The following is a 12,136-nucleotide window of genomic DNA, read 5'->3' as shown; positions in this document are numbered from 1 at the left end:
TGCGTCGTATCATGACAGGTTTTCAAAGTCAACATTTTCAGATCAGATTAATCGGCCAAGTGTGCAGTCTATCCGAAAAGTGACTCTATAGCTCAGTGGTAGAGCACTGGTCTCGTAAACCAGGGGTCGCGAGTTCAAACCTCGCTGGAGGCAATCATCATTTTGCTAAAAACCTAACAGCAAGCATGCTTTGAAGTATCAGCTTTTCGTACAAACCACAGCTCCAGTGGCGCAATCGGTTAGCGCGCCGTACTTATACAACAGTTACGGAGATATGCGGAGGTTGTGAGTTCGAGCCTCACCTGGAGCAAACCTTTTGTTTGAGTCCAACTCAAAACTGGTAAGATTGTGAACCAAATGTACCAAATGCAACATGTCCCTGGCGCCATGGCTTAGTGGTAAAGCGCCTGTCTAGTAAACAGGAGATCCTGGGTTCGATCCCCAGTGGCGCCTCATTTTAAACAAGCATGTCATATCTGGAAGTTTTTTCCTTTCTCTTTTTACAACACTTTGGAACCATTGCGTAAACTCGCGTAAACCTCACTAAACACTCGACGGGGATGTAGCTCAGATGGTAGAGCGCGCGCTTAGCATGCGCGAGGTACCGGGATCGATGCCCGGCATCTCCACTTTTCTTCATTCCGAATTTCATTGTTGCCACTTTCTTATTGGAAATTAATCCAAAGTCGCTCGTACGTCTCTGTGGCGCAATCGGTTAGCGCGTTCGGCTGTTAACCGAAAGGTTGGTGGTGCAAGCCCACCCAGGGACGACTTAAAAGATTTTTGTTTTCCAAACAAAGAAAACACGGAAGTTTTGGGACAACTTGCGTCGTATCATGACAGGTTTTCAAAGTAAACATTTTCAGATCAGATTAATAGGTCAAGTGTGCAATCTATCCGAAAATTCTCTCTATAGCTCAGTGGTAGAGCACTGGTCTCGTAAACCAGGGGTCGCGAGTTCAAACCTCGCTGGAGGCAATCATCATTTTGCTAAAAACCTAACAGCAAGCATGCTTTGAAGTATCAGCTTTTCGTACAAATCACAGCTCCAGTGGCGCAATCGGTTAGCGCGCCGTACTTATACAACAGTTACGGAGATATGCGGAGGTTGTGAGTTCGAGCCTCACCTGGAGCAAACCTTTTCTTTGAGGCCAACTCAAAACTGGTAAGATTGTGAACCAAATGTACCAACAGCAACACATCCCTGGCGCCATGGCTTAGTGGTAAAGCGCCTGTCTAGTAAACAGGAGATCCTGGGTTCGATCCCCAGTGGCGCCTCATTTTAAACAAGCATGCCATATCTGGAAGTTTTTTCCTTTCTCTTTTTACAACACTTTGGAACCATTGCGTAAACTCGCGTAAACCTCACTAAACACTCGACGGGGATGTAGCTCAGATGGTAGAGCGCGCGCTTAGCATGCGCGAGGTACCGTGATCGATGCCCGGCATCTCCACTTTTCTTCTTCGCGAATTTCATTGTTGCCACTTTCTTATTGGAAATTAATCCAAAATCCCTCGTACGTCTCTGTGGCGCAATCGGTTAGCGCGTTCGGCTGTTAACCGAAAGGTTGGTGGTTCGAGCCAACCCAGGGACGTCTTAAAAGATTTTTGTTTTCCAAACAAAGAAAACACGGAAGTTTTTGGACAACTTGCGTCGTATCATGACAGTTTTTCAAAGCAAACATTTTCAGATCACAATAATCGGCCAAGTGCGCAGTCTATCCGAAAAGTGACTCTATAGTTCAGTGGTAGAGCAGTGGTCTCGTATACCAGGCTGTGTAAAATTCGCTCGAAGCAATCAACATTTTGCTAAAAACCTAACAGCAAGCATGCTTCGAAGTATCAGCTTTTCGTACAAATCACTGCTTCAGTGGCGCAATCGGTTAGCGCGCCGTACTTATACAACAGTTACGGAGATATGCGGAGGTTGTGAGTTCGAGCCTCACCTGGAGCAAACCTTTTCTTTGAGTCCAACTCAAAACTGGTCAGATTGTGAACCAAATGTACCAAATGCAACACATCCCTGGCGCCATGGCTTAGTGGTAAAGCGCCAGACTAGTAAACAGGAGATCCTGGGTTCGATCCCCAGTGGCGCCTCTTTTTAAACAAGCATGCGTAAACTCGCGTAAACCTCACTAAACACTCGACGGGGATGTAGCTCAGATGGTAGAGCGCGCGCTTAGCATGCGCGAGGTACCGGGATCCATGCCCGGCATCTCCACTTTTCTTCATTCCGAATTTCATTGTTGCCACTATCTTATTGGAAATTAATCCAAAATCGTGTCTCTATAGTTCAGTTGTAGAGCAGTGGTCTCGTAAACCAGGCTGTGTGGGTTGAAAATTCGCGCGAAGCAATCAACATTTTGCTAAAAACCTAACAGCAAGCATGCTTCGAAGTATCAGCTTTTCGTACAAATCACTGCTTCAGTGGCGCAATCGGTTAGCGCGCCGTACTTATACAACAGTTACGGAGATATGCGGAGGTTGTGAGTTCCCACCCAGGGACGACTTAAAAGATTTTTGTTTTCCAAACAAAGAAAACAACAAGTTTTTGGACAACTTGCGTCGTATCATGACAGTTTTTCAAAGTAAACATTTTCAGATCAGATTAATCGGCCAAGTGTGCAGTCTATCAGAAAAGTGTCTCTATACCTCAGTGGTAGAGCACTGGTCTCGTAAACCAGGGGTCGCGAGTTCAAACCTCGCTGGAGGCAATTATCATTTTGCTAAAAACCTAACAGCAAGCATGCTTTGAAGTATCAGCTTTTCATGCAAATCACAGCTCCGCTGGGGCAATCGGTTAGCGCGCCGTACTTATACAACAGTTACGGAGATATGCGGAGGTTGTGAGTTCGAGCCTCACCTGGAGCAAACCTTTTCTTTGAGTCCAACTCAAAACTGGTAAGATTGTGAACCAAATGTACCAAATGCAACACATCCCTGGCGCCATGGCTTAGTGGTAAAGCGCCTGTCTAGTAAACAGGAGATCCTGGGTTCGATCCCCAGTGGCGCCTCATTTTAAACAAGCATGTCATATCTGGAAGTTTTTTCCTTTCTCTTTTTACAACACTTTGGAACCATTGCGTAAACTCGCGTAAACCTCACTAAACACTCGACGGGGATGTAGCTCAGATGGTAGAGCGCGCGCTTAGCATGCGCGAGGTACCGGGATCGATGCCCGGCATCTCCACTTTTCTTCATTCCGAATTTCATTGTTGCCACTTTCTTATTGGAAATTAATCCAAAATCGCTCGTACGTCTCTGTGGCGCAATCGGTTAGCGCGTTCGGCTGTTAACCGAAAGGTTGGTGGTGCAAGCCCACCCAGGGACGACTTAAAAGATTTTTGTTTTCCAAACAAAGAAAACAACAAGTTTTGGGACAACTTGCGTCGTATCATGACAGGTTTTCAAAGTCAACATTTTCAGATCAGATTAATAGGCCAAGTGTGCAATCTATCCGAAAATTCTCTCTATAGCTCAGTGGTAGAGGACTGGTCTCGTAAACCAGGGGTCGCGAGTTCAAAACTCGCTGGAGGCAATCATCATTTTGCAATAAACCTAACAGCAAGCATGCTTTGAAGTATCAGCTTTTCGTACAAATCTCAGCTCCAGTGGCGCAATCGGTTAGCGCGCCGTACTTATACAACAGTTACGGAGATATGCGGAGGTTGTGAGTTCGAGCCTCACCTGGAGCAAACCTTTTCTTTGAGTCCAACTCAAAACTGGTAAGATTGTGAACCAAATGTACCAAATGCAACACATCCCTGGCGCCATGGCTTAGTGGTAAAGCGCCTGTCTAGTAAACAGGAGATCCTGGGTTCGATCCCCAGTGGCGCCTCATTTTAAACAAGCATGTCATATCTGGAAGTTTTTTCCTTTCTCTTTTTACAACACCCTGGAACCATTGCGTAAACTCGCGTAAACCTCACTAAACACTCGACGGGGATGTAGCTCAGATGGTAGAGCGCGCGCTTAGCATGTGCGAGGTACCGGGATCGATGCCCGGCATCTCCACTTTTCTTCATTCCGAATTTCATTGTTGCCACTTTCTTATTGGAAATTAATCCAAAATCGCTCGTACGTCTCTGTGGCGCAATCGCTTAGCGCGTTCGGCTGTTAACCGAAAGGTTGGTGGTGGGAGCCCACCCAGGGACGACTTAAAAGATTTTTGTTTTCCAAACAAAGAAAACAACAAGTTTGGGGACAACTTGCGTCGTATCATGACAGGTTTTCAAAGTCAACATTTTCAGATCAGATTAATCGGCCAAGTGTGCAGTCTATCCGAAAATTCTCTCTATAGCTCAGTGGTAGAGCACTGGTCTCGTAAACCAGGGGTCGCGAGTTCAAACCTCGCTGGAGGCAATCATCATTTTGCTAAAAACCTAACAGCAAGCATGCTTTGAAGTATCAGCTTTTCGTACAAACCACAGCTCCAGTGGCGCAATCGGTTAGCGCGCCGTACTTATACAACAGTTACGGAGATATGCGGAGGTTGTGAGTTCGAGCCTCACCTGGAGCAAACCTTTTCTTTGAGGCCAACTCAAAACTGGTAAGATTGCGAACCAAATGTACCAAATGCAACACATCCCTGGCGCCATGGCTTAGTGGTAAAGCGCCTGTCTAGTAAACAGGAGATCCTGGGTTCGATCCCCAGTGGCGCCTCATTTTAAACAAGCATGCCATATCTGGAAGTTTTTTCCTTTGTCTTTTTACAACACTTTGGAACCATTGCGTAAACTCGCGTAAACCTCACTAAACACTCGACGGGGATGTAGCTCAGATGGTAGAGCGCGCGCTTAGCATGCGCGAGGTACCGGGATCGATGCCCGGCATCTCCACTTTTCTTCATTCCGAATTTCGTTGTTGCCACTTTCTTATTGGAAATTAATCCAAAATCTCTCGTACGTCTCTGTGGCGCAATCGGTTAGCGCGTTCGGCTGTTAACCGAAAGGTTGGTGGTTCGAGCCCACCCAGGGACGTCTTAAAATATTTTTGTTTTCCAAACAAAGAAAATGACAAGTTTTTGGACAACTTGCGTCGTATCATGACAGTTTTTCAAAGTAAAGATTTTCAGATCAGATTAGTCGGCCAAGTGTGCAGTCTATCCGAAAATTCATTCTATAGCTCAGTGGTAGAGCACTGGTCTAGTAAACCAGGGGTCGTGAGTTCAAACCACGCTGGAGGCAATCATCATTTTGCTAAAAACCTAACAGCAAGCATGCTTTGAAGTATCAGCTTTTCGTACAAATCACAGCTCCAGTGGCGCAATCGGTTAGCGCGCCGTACTTATACAACAGTTACGGAGATATGCGGAGGTTGTGAGTTCGAGCCTCACCTGGAGCAAACCTTTTCTTTGAGTCCAACTCAAAACCGGTAAGATTTTGAACCAAATGTACCAAATGCAACACATCCCTGGCGCCATGGCTTAGGGGTAAAGCGCCTGTCTAGTAAACAGGAGATCCTGGGTTCGATCCCCAGTGGCGCCTCTTTTTAAACAAGCATGCCATATCTGGAAGTTTTTTCCTTTCTCTTTTTACAACACTTTGGAACCATTGCGTAAACTCGCGTAAACCTCACTAAACACTTGACGGGGATGTAGCTCAGATGGTAGAGCGCGCGCTTAGCATGCGCGAGGTACCGGGATCGATGCCCGGCATCTCCATTTTTCTTCTTTCCGAATTTCATTGTTGCCACTTTCTTATTGGAAATTAATCCAAAATCGCTCGTACGTCTCTGTGGCGCAATCGGTTAGCGCGTTCGGCTGTTAACCGAAAGGTTGGTGGTGCGAGTCCACCCAGGGACGACTTAAAAGATTTTTGTTTTCCAAACAAGAAAACAACAAGTTTTGGGACAACTTGCGTCGTATCATGACAGGTTTTCAAAGTCAACATTTTCAGATCAGATTAATAGGCCAAGTGTGCAAACTATCCGAAAATTCTCTCTATAGCTCAGTGGTAGAGCACTGGTCTCGTAAACCAGGGGTCGCGAGTTCAAACCTCGCTGGAGGCAATCATCATTTTGCTAAAAACCTAACAGCAAGCATGCTTTGAAGTATCAGCTTTTCGTACAAATCACAGCTCCAGTGGCGCAATCGGTTAGCGCGCCGTACTTATACAACAGTTACGGAGATATGCGGAGGTTGTGAGTTCGAGCCTCACCTGGAGCAAACCTTTTCTTTGAGGCCAACTCAAAACTGATAAGATTGCGAACCAAATGTACCAAATGCAACACATCCCTGGCGCCATGGCTGAGTGGTAAAGCGCCTGTCTAGTAAACAGGAGATCCTGGGTTCGATCCCCAGTGGCGCCTCATTTTAAACAAGCATGTCATATCTGGAAGTTTTTTCCTTTCTCTTTTTACAACACTTTGGAACCATTGCGTAAACTCGCGTAAACCTCACTAAACACTCGACGGGGATGTAGCTCAGATGGTAGAGCGCGCGCTTAGCATGCGCTAGGTACCGGGATCGATGCCCGGCATCTCCACTTTTCTTCATTCCGAATTTCATTGTTGCCACTTTCTTATTGGAAATTAATCCAAAATCGCTCGTACGTCTCTGTGGCGCAATCGGTTAGCGCGTTCGGCTGTTAACCGAAAGGTTGGTGGTGCGAGCCCACCCAGGGACGACTTAAAAGATTTTTGTTTTCCAAACAAAGAAAACAACAAGTTTTGGGACAACTTGCGTCGTATCATGACAGGTTTTCAAAGTCAACATTTTCAGATCAGATTAATAGGCCAAGTGTGCAATCTATCCGAAAATTCTCTCTATAGCTCAGTGGTAGAGGACTGGTCTCGTAAACCAGGGGTCGCGAGTTCAAACCTCGCTGGAGGCAATCATCATTTTGCTAAAAACCTAACAGCAAGCATGCTTTGAAGTATCAGCTTTTCGTACAAATCACAGCTCCAGTGGCGCAATCGGTTAGCGCGCCGTACTTATACAACAGTTACGGAGATATGCGGAGGTTGTGAGTTCGAGCCTCACCTGGAGCAAACCTTTTCTTTGAGTCCAACTCAAAACTGGTAAGATTGTGAACCAAATGTACCAAATGCAACACATCCCTGGCGCCATGGCTTAGGGGTAAAGCGCCTGTCTAGTAAACAGGAGATCCTGGGTTCGATCCCCAGTGGCGCCTCTTTTTAAACAAGCATGCCATATCTGGAAGTTTTTTCCTTTCTCTTTTTACAACACTTTGGAACCATTGCGTAAACTCGCCTAAACCTCACTAAACACTTGACGGGGATGTAGCTCAGATGGTAGAGCGCGCGCTTAGCATGCGCGAGGTACCGGGATCGATGCCCGGCATCTCCACTTTTCTTCATTCCGAATTTCATTGTTGCCACTTTCTTATTGGAAATTAATCCAAAATCCCTCGTACGTCTCTGTGGCGCAATCGGTTAGCGCGTTCGGCTGTTAACCGAAAGGTTGGTGGTGCGAGTCCACCCAGGGACGACTTAAAAGATTTTTGTTTTCCAAACAAAGAAAACAACAAGTTTTGGGACAACTTGCGTCGTATCATGACAGGTTTTCAAAGTCAACATTTTCAGATCAGATTAATAGGCCAAGTGTGCAATCTATCCGAAAATTCTCTCTATAGCTCAGTGGTAGAGCACTGGTCTAGTAAACCAGGGGTCGCGAGTTCAAACCTCGCTGGAGGCAATCATCATTTTGCTAAAAACCTAACAGCAAGCATGCTTTGAAGTTTCAGCTTTTCGTACAAATCACAGCTCCAGTGGCGCAATCGGTTAGCGCGCCGTACTTATACAACAGTTACGGAGATATGCGGAGGTTGTGAGTTCGAACCTCACCTGGAGCAAACCATTTCTTTGAGTCCAACTCAAAACTGGTAAGATTGTGAACCAAATGTACCAAATGCAACACATCCCTGGCGCCATGGCTTAGGGGTAAAGCGCCTGTCTAGTAAACAGGAGATCCTGGGTTCGATCCCCAGTGGCGCCTCTTTTTAAACAAGCATGCCATATCTGGAAGTTTTTTCCTTTCTCTTTTTACAACACTTTGGAACCATTGCGTAAACTCGCGTAAACCTCACTAAACACTTGACGGGGATGTAGCTCAGATGGTAGAGCGCGCGCTTAGCATGCGCGAAGTACCGGGATCGATGCCCGGCATCTCCACTTTTCTTCATTCCGAATTTCATTGTTGCCACTTTCTTATTGGAAATTAATCCAAAATCTCTCGTACGTCTCTGTGGCGCAATCGCTTACCGCGTTCGGCTGTTAACCGAAAGGTTGGTGGTTCGAGCCCACCCAGGGACGTCTTAAAATATTTTTGTTTTCCAAACAAAGAAAATGACAAGTTTTTGGACAACTTGCGTCGTATCATGACAGTTTTTCAAAGTAAACATTTTCAGATCAGATTAATCGGCCAAGTGTGCAGTCTATCAGAAAAGTGTCTCTATAGCTCAGTGGTAGAGCACTGGTCTCGTAAACCAGGGGTCGCGAGTTCAAACCTCGCTGGAGGCAATCATCATTTTGCTAAAAACCTAACAGCAAGCATGCTTTGAAGTATCAGCTTTTCGTACAAATCACAGCTCCAGTGGCGCAATCGGTTAGCGCGCCGTACTTATACAACAGTTACGGAGATATGCGGAGGTTGTGAGTTCGACCCTCACCTGGAGCAAACCTTTTCTTTGAGTCCAACTCAAAACTGGTAAGATTGTGAACCAAATGTACCAAATGCAACATATCCCTGGCGCCATGGCTTAGTGGTAAAGCGCCTGTCTAGTAAACAGGAGATCCTGGGTTCGATTCCCAGTGGCGCCTCATTTTAAACAAGCATGTCATATCTGGAAGTTTTTTCCTTTCTCTTTTTATAACACTTTGGAACCATTGCGTAAACTCGCGTAAACCTCACTAAACACTTGACGGGAATGTAGCTCAGATGGTAGAGCGCGCGCTTAGCATGCGCGAGGTACCGGGATCGATGCCCGGCATCTCCACTTTTCTTCATTCCGAATTTCATTGTTGCCACTTTCTTATTGGAAATTAATCCAAAAACCCTCGTACGTCTCTGTGGCGCAATCGGTTAGCGCGTTCGGCTGTTAACCGAAAGGTTGGTGGTGCGAGTCCACCCAGGGACGACTTAAAAGATTTTTGTTTTCCAAACAAAGAAAACAACAAGTTTTGGGACAACTTGCGTCGTATCATGACAGGTTTTCAAAGTCAACATTTTCAGATCAGATTAATAGGCCAAGTGTGCAATCTATCCGAAAATTCTCTCTATAGCTCAGTGCTAGAGCACTGGTCTAGTAAACCAGGGGTCTCGAGTTCAAACCTCGCTGGAGGCAATCATCATTTTGCTAAAAACCTAACAGCAAGCATGCTTTGAAGTATCAGCTTTTCGTACAAATCACAGCTCCAGTGGCGCAATCGGTTAGCGCGCCGTACTTATACAACAGTTACGGAGATATGCGGAGGTTGTGAGTTCGAGCCTCACCTGGAGCAAACCTTTTCTTTGAGTCCAACTCAAAACTGGTAAGATTGTGAACCAAATGTACCAAATGCAACATATCCCTGGCGCCATGGCTTAGTGGTAAAGCGCCTGTCTAGTAAACAGGAGATCCTGGGTTCGATTCCCAGTGGCGCCTCATTTTAAACAAGCATGTCATATCTGGAAGTTTTTTCCTTTCTCTTTTTATAACACTTTGGAACCATTGCGTAAACTCGCGTAAACCTCACTAAACACTTGACGGGGATGTAGCTCAGATGGTAGAGCGCGCGCTTAGCATGCGCGAGGTACCGGGATCGATGCCCGGCATCTCCACTTTTCTTCATTCCGAATTTCATTGTTGCCACTTTCTTATTGGAAATTAATCCAAAATCACTCGTACGTCTCTGTGGCGCAATCGGTTAGCGCGTTCGGCTGTTAACCGAAAGGTTGGTGGTGCGAGTCCACCCAGGGACGACTTAAAAGATTTTTGTTTTCCAAACAAAGAAAACAACAAGTTTTGGGACAACTTGCGTCGTATCATGACAGGTTTTCAAAGTCAACATTTTCAGATCAGATTAATAGGCCAAGTGTGCAATCTATCCGAAAATTCATTCTATAGCTCAGTGGTAGAGCACTGGTCTAGTAAACCAGGGGTCGTGAGTACAAACCACGCTGGAGGCAATCATCATTTTGCTAAAAACCTAACAGCAAGCATGCTTTGAAGTATCAGCTTTTCGTACAATTCACAGCTCCAGTGGCGCAATCGGTTAGCGCGCCGTACTTATACAATAGTTACGGAGATATGCGGAGGTTGTGAGTTCGAGCCTCACCTGGAGCAAACCTATTCTTTGAGACCAACTCAAAACTGGTAAGATTGTGAACCAAATGTACCAACAGCAACACATCCCTGGCGCCATGGCTTAGTGGTAAAGCGCCTGTCTAGTAAACAGGAGATCCTGGGTCCGATTCCCAGTGGCGCCTCTTTTTGACCAAGCATGCCATATCTGGAAGTTTGTTGTTAACCGAAAGGTTAGCGCAACTTGCGTCGTATCATGACAGTTTTTCAAAGTAAACATTTTTAGATCACATTAATCGGCCAAGTGTGCAGTCTTTCAGAAAAGTGTCTCTATAGCTCAGTGGTAGAGCACTGGTCTCGTAAACCAGGTGTCGCCAGTTCAAACCTCGCTGGAGGCAATCATCATTTTGCTAAAAACCTAACAGCAAGCATGCTTTGAAGTATCAGCTTTTCGTACAAATCACTGCTTCAGTGGCGCAATCGGTTAGCGCGCCGTACTTATACAACAGTTACGGAGATATGCGGAGGTTGTGAGTTCGAACCTCACCTGGAGCAAACCTTTTCTTTGAGTCCAACTCAAAACTGGTAAGATTGTGAACCAAATGTACCAAATGCAACACATCCCTGGCGCCATGGCTTAGGGGTAAAGCGCCTGTCTAGTAAACAGGAGATCCTGGGTTCGATCCCCAGTGGCGCCTCTTTTTAAACAAGCATGCCATATCTGGAAGTTTTTTCCTTTCTCTTTTTACAACACTTTGGAACCATTGCGTAAACTAGCGTAAACCTCACTAAACAAGCGACGGGGATGTAGCTCAGATGGTAGAGCGCGCGCTTAGCATGCGCGAAGTACCGGGATCGATGCCCGGCATCTCCACTTTTCTTCATTCCGAATTTCATTGTTGCCACTTTCTTATTGGAAATTAATCCAAAATCTCTCGTACGTCTCTGTGGCGCAATCGGTTACCGCGTTCGGCTGTTAACCGAAAGGTTGGTGGTTCGAGCCCACCCAGGGACGTCTTAAAATATTTTTGTTTTCCAAACAAAGAAAATGACAAGTTTTTGGACAACTTGCGTCGTATCATGACAGTTTTTCAAAGTAAACATTTTCAGATCAGATTAATCGGCCAAGTGTGCAGTCTATCAGAAAAGTGTCTCTATAGCTCAGTGGTAGAGCACTGGTCTCGTAAACCAGGGGTCGCGAGTTCAAACCTCGCTGGAGGCAATCATCATTTTGCTAAAAACCTAACAGCAAGCATGCTTTGAAGTATCAGCTTTTCGTACAAATCACAGCTCCAGTGGCGCAATCGGTTAGCGCGCCGTACTTATACAACAGTTACGGAGATATGCGGAGGTTGTGAGTTCGACCCTCACCTGGAGCAAACCTTTTCTTTGAGTCCAACTCAAAACTGGTAAGATTGTGAACCAAATGTACCAAATGCAACATATCCCTGGCGCCATGGCTTAGTGGTAAAGCGCCTGTCTAGTAAACAGGAGATCCTGGGTTCGATTCCCAGTGGCGCCTCATTTTAAACAAGCATGTCATATCTGGAAGTTTTTTCCTTTCTCTTTTTATAACACTTTGGAACCATTGCGTAAACTCGCGTAAACCTCACTAAACACTTGACGGGAATGTAGCTCAGATGGTAGAGCGCGCGCTTAGCATGCGCGAGGTACCGGGATCGATGCCCGGCATCTCCACTTTTCTTCATTCCGAATTTCATTGTTGCCACTTTCTTATTGGAAATTAATCCAAAATCACTCGTACGTCTCTGTGGCGCAATCGGTTAGCGCGTTCGGCTGTTAACCGAAAGGTTGGTGGTGCGAGTCCACCCAGGGACGACTTAAAAGATTTTTGTTTTCCAAACAAAGAAAACAACAAGTTTTGGGACAAC

General features: G+C 45.8%; 1 protein-coding gene and 63 non-coding genes across 64 annotated transcripts in view; 63 read left to right on the top strand and 1 right to left on the bottom strand.

Moving 5' to 3' along the window:
- Positions 1–12,136, bottom strand: part of LOC145204722 (pappalysin-1-like) — a 126,022-nt gene that overhangs the window by 94,179 nt on the left and 19,707 nt on the right. The window lies entirely within an intron of this gene.
- On the top strand, positions 82–153 carry Trnat-cgu (transfer RNA threonine (anticodon CGU)). The gene has a single exon. It is a non-coding gene; the product is annotated as a tRNA-Thr (tRNA).
- Positions 221–310, top strand: Trnai-uau (transfer RNA isoleucine (anticodon UAU)). The gene is given in 2 exon segments: positions 221–258; positions 275–310. It is a non-coding gene; the product is annotated as a tRNA-Ile (tRNA).
- Trnat-agu (transfer RNA threonine (anticodon AGU)) lies at positions 382–453 on the top strand. The gene has a single exon. It is a non-coding gene; the product is annotated as a tRNA-Thr (tRNA).
- On the top strand, positions 557–629 carry Trnaa-agc (transfer RNA alanine (anticodon AGC)). The gene has a single exon. It is a non-coding gene; the product is annotated as a tRNA-Ala (tRNA).
- On the top strand, positions 697–770 carry Trnan-guu (transfer RNA asparagine (anticodon GUU)). Its single transcript has one exon. It is a non-coding gene; the product is annotated as a tRNA-Asn (tRNA).
- Trnat-cgu (transfer RNA threonine (anticodon CGU)) lies at positions 907–978 on the top strand. The gene has a single exon. It is a non-coding gene; the product is annotated as a tRNA-Thr (tRNA).
- On the top strand, positions 1,046–1,135 carry Trnai-uau (transfer RNA isoleucine (anticodon UAU)). Its single transcript is given in 2 exon segments — positions 1,046–1,083; positions 1,100–1,135. It is a non-coding gene; the product is annotated as a tRNA-Ile (tRNA).
- Trnat-agu (transfer RNA threonine (anticodon AGU)) lies at positions 1,207–1,278 on the top strand. Its single transcript has one exon. It is a non-coding gene; the product is annotated as a tRNA-Thr (tRNA).
- On the top strand, positions 1,522–1,595 carry Trnan-guu (transfer RNA asparagine (anticodon GUU)). Its single transcript has one exon. It is a non-coding gene; the product is annotated as a tRNA-Asn (tRNA).
- Trnai-uau (transfer RNA isoleucine (anticodon UAU)) lies at positions 1,865–1,954 on the top strand. The gene is given in 2 exon segments: positions 1,865–1,902; positions 1,919–1,954. It is a non-coding gene; the product is annotated as a tRNA-Ile (tRNA).
- On the top strand, positions 2,026–2,097 carry Trnat-agu (transfer RNA threonine (anticodon AGU)). Its single transcript has one exon. It is a non-coding gene; the product is annotated as a tRNA-Thr (tRNA).
- On the top strand, positions 2,643–2,714 carry Trnat-cgu (transfer RNA threonine (anticodon CGU)). Its single transcript has one exon. It is a non-coding gene; the product is annotated as a tRNA-Thr (tRNA).
- On the top strand, positions 2,943–3,014 carry Trnat-agu (transfer RNA threonine (anticodon AGU)). Its single transcript has one exon. It is a non-coding gene; the product is annotated as a tRNA-Thr (tRNA).
- Trnaa-agc (transfer RNA alanine (anticodon AGC)) lies at positions 3,118–3,190 on the top strand. The gene has a single exon. It is a non-coding gene; the product is annotated as a tRNA-Ala (tRNA).
- Trnan-guu (transfer RNA asparagine (anticodon GUU)) lies at positions 3,258–3,331 on the top strand. The gene has a single exon. It is a non-coding gene; the product is annotated as a tRNA-Asn (tRNA).
- Trnat-cgu (transfer RNA threonine (anticodon CGU)) lies at positions 3,467–3,538 on the top strand. Its single transcript has one exon. It is a non-coding gene; the product is annotated as a tRNA-Thr (tRNA).
- On the top strand, positions 3,606–3,695 carry Trnai-uau (transfer RNA isoleucine (anticodon UAU)). Its single transcript is given in 2 exon segments — positions 3,606–3,643; positions 3,660–3,695. It is a non-coding gene; the product is annotated as a tRNA-Ile (tRNA).
- On the top strand, positions 3,767–3,838 carry Trnat-agu (transfer RNA threonine (anticodon AGU)). Its single transcript has one exon. It is a non-coding gene; the product is annotated as a tRNA-Thr (tRNA).
- Trnaa-agc (transfer RNA alanine (anticodon AGC)) lies at positions 3,942–4,014 on the top strand. The gene has a single exon. It is a non-coding gene; the product is annotated as a tRNA-Ala (tRNA).
- Positions 4,291–4,362, top strand: Trnat-cgu (transfer RNA threonine (anticodon CGU)). Its single transcript has one exon. It is a non-coding gene; the product is annotated as a tRNA-Thr (tRNA).
- Trnai-uau (transfer RNA isoleucine (anticodon UAU)) lies at positions 4,430–4,519 on the top strand. The gene is given in 2 exon segments: positions 4,430–4,467; positions 4,484–4,519. It is a non-coding gene; the product is annotated as a tRNA-Ile (tRNA).
- Trnat-agu (transfer RNA threonine (anticodon AGU)) lies at positions 4,591–4,662 on the top strand. Its single transcript has one exon. It is a non-coding gene; the product is annotated as a tRNA-Thr (tRNA).
- On the top strand, positions 4,766–4,838 carry Trnaa-agc (transfer RNA alanine (anticodon AGC)). The gene has a single exon. It is a non-coding gene; the product is annotated as a tRNA-Ala (tRNA).
- Positions 4,906–4,979, top strand: Trnan-guu (transfer RNA asparagine (anticodon GUU)). The gene has a single exon. It is a non-coding gene; the product is annotated as a tRNA-Asn (tRNA).
- On the top strand, positions 5,254–5,343 carry Trnai-uau (transfer RNA isoleucine (anticodon UAU)). The gene is given in 2 exon segments: positions 5,254–5,291; positions 5,308–5,343. It is a non-coding gene; the product is annotated as a tRNA-Ile (tRNA).
- On the top strand, positions 5,415–5,486 carry Trnat-agu (transfer RNA threonine (anticodon AGU)). The gene has a single exon. It is a non-coding gene; the product is annotated as a tRNA-Thr (tRNA).
- Trnaa-agc (transfer RNA alanine (anticodon AGC)) lies at positions 5,590–5,662 on the top strand. Its single transcript has one exon. It is a non-coding gene; the product is annotated as a tRNA-Ala (tRNA).
- On the top strand, positions 5,730–5,803 carry Trnan-guu (transfer RNA asparagine (anticodon GUU)). The gene has a single exon. It is a non-coding gene; the product is annotated as a tRNA-Asn (tRNA).
- On the top strand, positions 5,938–6,009 carry Trnat-cgu (transfer RNA threonine (anticodon CGU)). Its single transcript has one exon. It is a non-coding gene; the product is annotated as a tRNA-Thr (tRNA).
- Trnai-uau (transfer RNA isoleucine (anticodon UAU)) lies at positions 6,077–6,166 on the top strand. Its single transcript is given in 2 exon segments — positions 6,077–6,114; positions 6,131–6,166. It is a non-coding gene; the product is annotated as a tRNA-Ile (tRNA).
- Positions 6,238–6,309, top strand: Trnat-agu (transfer RNA threonine (anticodon AGU)). Its single transcript has one exon. It is a non-coding gene; the product is annotated as a tRNA-Thr (tRNA).
- On the top strand, positions 6,553–6,626 carry Trnan-guu (transfer RNA asparagine (anticodon GUU)). The gene has a single exon. It is a non-coding gene; the product is annotated as a tRNA-Asn (tRNA).
- Positions 6,762–6,833, top strand: Trnat-cgu (transfer RNA threonine (anticodon CGU)). The gene has a single exon. It is a non-coding gene; the product is annotated as a tRNA-Thr (tRNA).
- On the top strand, positions 6,901–6,990 carry Trnai-uau (transfer RNA isoleucine (anticodon UAU)). The gene is given in 2 exon segments: positions 6,901–6,938; positions 6,955–6,990. It is a non-coding gene; the product is annotated as a tRNA-Ile (tRNA).
- Positions 7,062–7,133, top strand: Trnat-agu (transfer RNA threonine (anticodon AGU)). The gene has a single exon. It is a non-coding gene; the product is annotated as a tRNA-Thr (tRNA).
- Trnaa-agc (transfer RNA alanine (anticodon AGC)) lies at positions 7,237–7,309 on the top strand. Its single transcript has one exon. It is a non-coding gene; the product is annotated as a tRNA-Ala (tRNA).
- Trnan-guu (transfer RNA asparagine (anticodon GUU)) lies at positions 7,377–7,450 on the top strand. The gene has a single exon. It is a non-coding gene; the product is annotated as a tRNA-Asn (tRNA).
- Trnat-agu (transfer RNA threonine (anticodon AGU)) lies at positions 7,586–7,657 on the top strand. Its single transcript has one exon. It is a non-coding gene; the product is annotated as a tRNA-Thr (tRNA).
- On the top strand, positions 7,725–7,814 carry Trnai-uau (transfer RNA isoleucine (anticodon UAU)). The gene is given in 2 exon segments: positions 7,725–7,762; positions 7,779–7,814. It is a non-coding gene; the product is annotated as a tRNA-Ile (tRNA).
- Trnat-agu (transfer RNA threonine (anticodon AGU)) lies at positions 7,886–7,957 on the top strand. The gene has a single exon. It is a non-coding gene; the product is annotated as a tRNA-Thr (tRNA).
- Positions 8,061–8,133, top strand: Trnaa-agc (transfer RNA alanine (anticodon AGC)). Its single transcript has one exon. It is a non-coding gene; the product is annotated as a tRNA-Ala (tRNA).
- On the top strand, positions 8,201–8,274 carry Trnan-guu (transfer RNA asparagine (anticodon GUU)). Its single transcript has one exon. It is a non-coding gene; the product is annotated as a tRNA-Asn (tRNA).
- Trnat-cgu (transfer RNA threonine (anticodon CGU)) lies at positions 8,410–8,481 on the top strand. Its single transcript has one exon. It is a non-coding gene; the product is annotated as a tRNA-Thr (tRNA).
- Positions 8,549–8,638, top strand: Trnai-uau (transfer RNA isoleucine (anticodon UAU)). The gene is given in 2 exon segments: positions 8,549–8,586; positions 8,603–8,638. It is a non-coding gene; the product is annotated as a tRNA-Ile (tRNA).
- Trnat-agu (transfer RNA threonine (anticodon AGU)) lies at positions 8,710–8,781 on the top strand. Its single transcript has one exon. It is a non-coding gene; the product is annotated as a tRNA-Thr (tRNA).
- On the top strand, positions 8,885–8,957 carry Trnaa-agc (transfer RNA alanine (anticodon AGC)). The gene has a single exon. It is a non-coding gene; the product is annotated as a tRNA-Ala (tRNA).
- Positions 9,025–9,098, top strand: Trnan-guu (transfer RNA asparagine (anticodon GUU)). The gene has a single exon. It is a non-coding gene; the product is annotated as a tRNA-Asn (tRNA).
- Trnai-uau (transfer RNA isoleucine (anticodon UAU)) lies at positions 9,373–9,462 on the top strand. The gene is given in 2 exon segments: positions 9,373–9,410; positions 9,427–9,462. It is a non-coding gene; the product is annotated as a tRNA-Ile (tRNA).
- Trnat-agu (transfer RNA threonine (anticodon AGU)) lies at positions 9,534–9,605 on the top strand. Its single transcript has one exon. It is a non-coding gene; the product is annotated as a tRNA-Thr (tRNA).
- On the top strand, positions 9,709–9,781 carry Trnaa-agc (transfer RNA alanine (anticodon AGC)). Its single transcript has one exon. It is a non-coding gene; the product is annotated as a tRNA-Ala (tRNA).
- Positions 9,849–9,922, top strand: Trnan-guu (transfer RNA asparagine (anticodon GUU)). The gene has a single exon. It is a non-coding gene; the product is annotated as a tRNA-Asn (tRNA).
- Trnai-uau (transfer RNA isoleucine (anticodon UAU)) lies at positions 10,197–10,286 on the top strand. Its single transcript is given in 2 exon segments — positions 10,197–10,234; positions 10,251–10,286. It is a non-coding gene; the product is annotated as a tRNA-Ile (tRNA).
- Positions 10,358–10,429, top strand: Trnat-agu (transfer RNA threonine (anticodon AGU)). The gene has a single exon. It is a non-coding gene; the product is annotated as a tRNA-Thr (tRNA).
- Positions 10,571–10,642, top strand: Trnat-cgu (transfer RNA threonine (anticodon CGU)). The gene has a single exon. It is a non-coding gene; the product is annotated as a tRNA-Thr (tRNA).
- On the top strand, positions 10,710–10,799 carry Trnai-uau (transfer RNA isoleucine (anticodon UAU)). The gene is given in 2 exon segments: positions 10,710–10,747; positions 10,764–10,799. It is a non-coding gene; the product is annotated as a tRNA-Ile (tRNA).
- Trnat-agu (transfer RNA threonine (anticodon AGU)) lies at positions 10,871–10,942 on the top strand. The gene has a single exon. It is a non-coding gene; the product is annotated as a tRNA-Thr (tRNA).
- On the top strand, positions 11,046–11,118 carry Trnaa-agc (transfer RNA alanine (anticodon AGC)). The gene has a single exon. It is a non-coding gene; the product is annotated as a tRNA-Ala (tRNA).
- On the top strand, positions 11,186–11,259 carry Trnan-guu (transfer RNA asparagine (anticodon GUU)). Its single transcript has one exon. It is a non-coding gene; the product is annotated as a tRNA-Asn (tRNA).
- Trnat-cgu (transfer RNA threonine (anticodon CGU)) lies at positions 11,395–11,466 on the top strand. The gene has a single exon. It is a non-coding gene; the product is annotated as a tRNA-Thr (tRNA).
- On the top strand, positions 11,534–11,623 carry Trnai-uau (transfer RNA isoleucine (anticodon UAU)). Its single transcript is given in 2 exon segments — positions 11,534–11,571; positions 11,588–11,623. It is a non-coding gene; the product is annotated as a tRNA-Ile (tRNA).
- Trnat-agu (transfer RNA threonine (anticodon AGU)) lies at positions 11,695–11,766 on the top strand. The gene has a single exon. It is a non-coding gene; the product is annotated as a tRNA-Thr (tRNA).
- Positions 11,870–11,942, top strand: Trnaa-agc (transfer RNA alanine (anticodon AGC)). The gene has a single exon. It is a non-coding gene; the product is annotated as a tRNA-Ala (tRNA).
- Positions 12,010–12,083, top strand: Trnan-guu (transfer RNA asparagine (anticodon GUU)). The gene has a single exon. It is a non-coding gene; the product is annotated as a tRNA-Asn (tRNA).

The sequence above is a fragment of the Phallusia mammillata genome, chromosome 8 (genome assembly GCF_965637545.1).
Source record: "Phallusia mammillata chromosome 8, kaPhaMamm4.hap1.1, whole genome shotgun sequence".
In the NCBI taxonomy this organism is placed as follows: domain Eukaryota; kingdom Metazoa; phylum Chordata; class Ascidiacea; order Phlebobranchia; family Ascidiidae; genus Phallusia; species Phallusia mammillata.
Note: the sequence above shows the minus strand (reverse complement) of the source record. Positions and strands in the feature narration are given on the sequence as shown.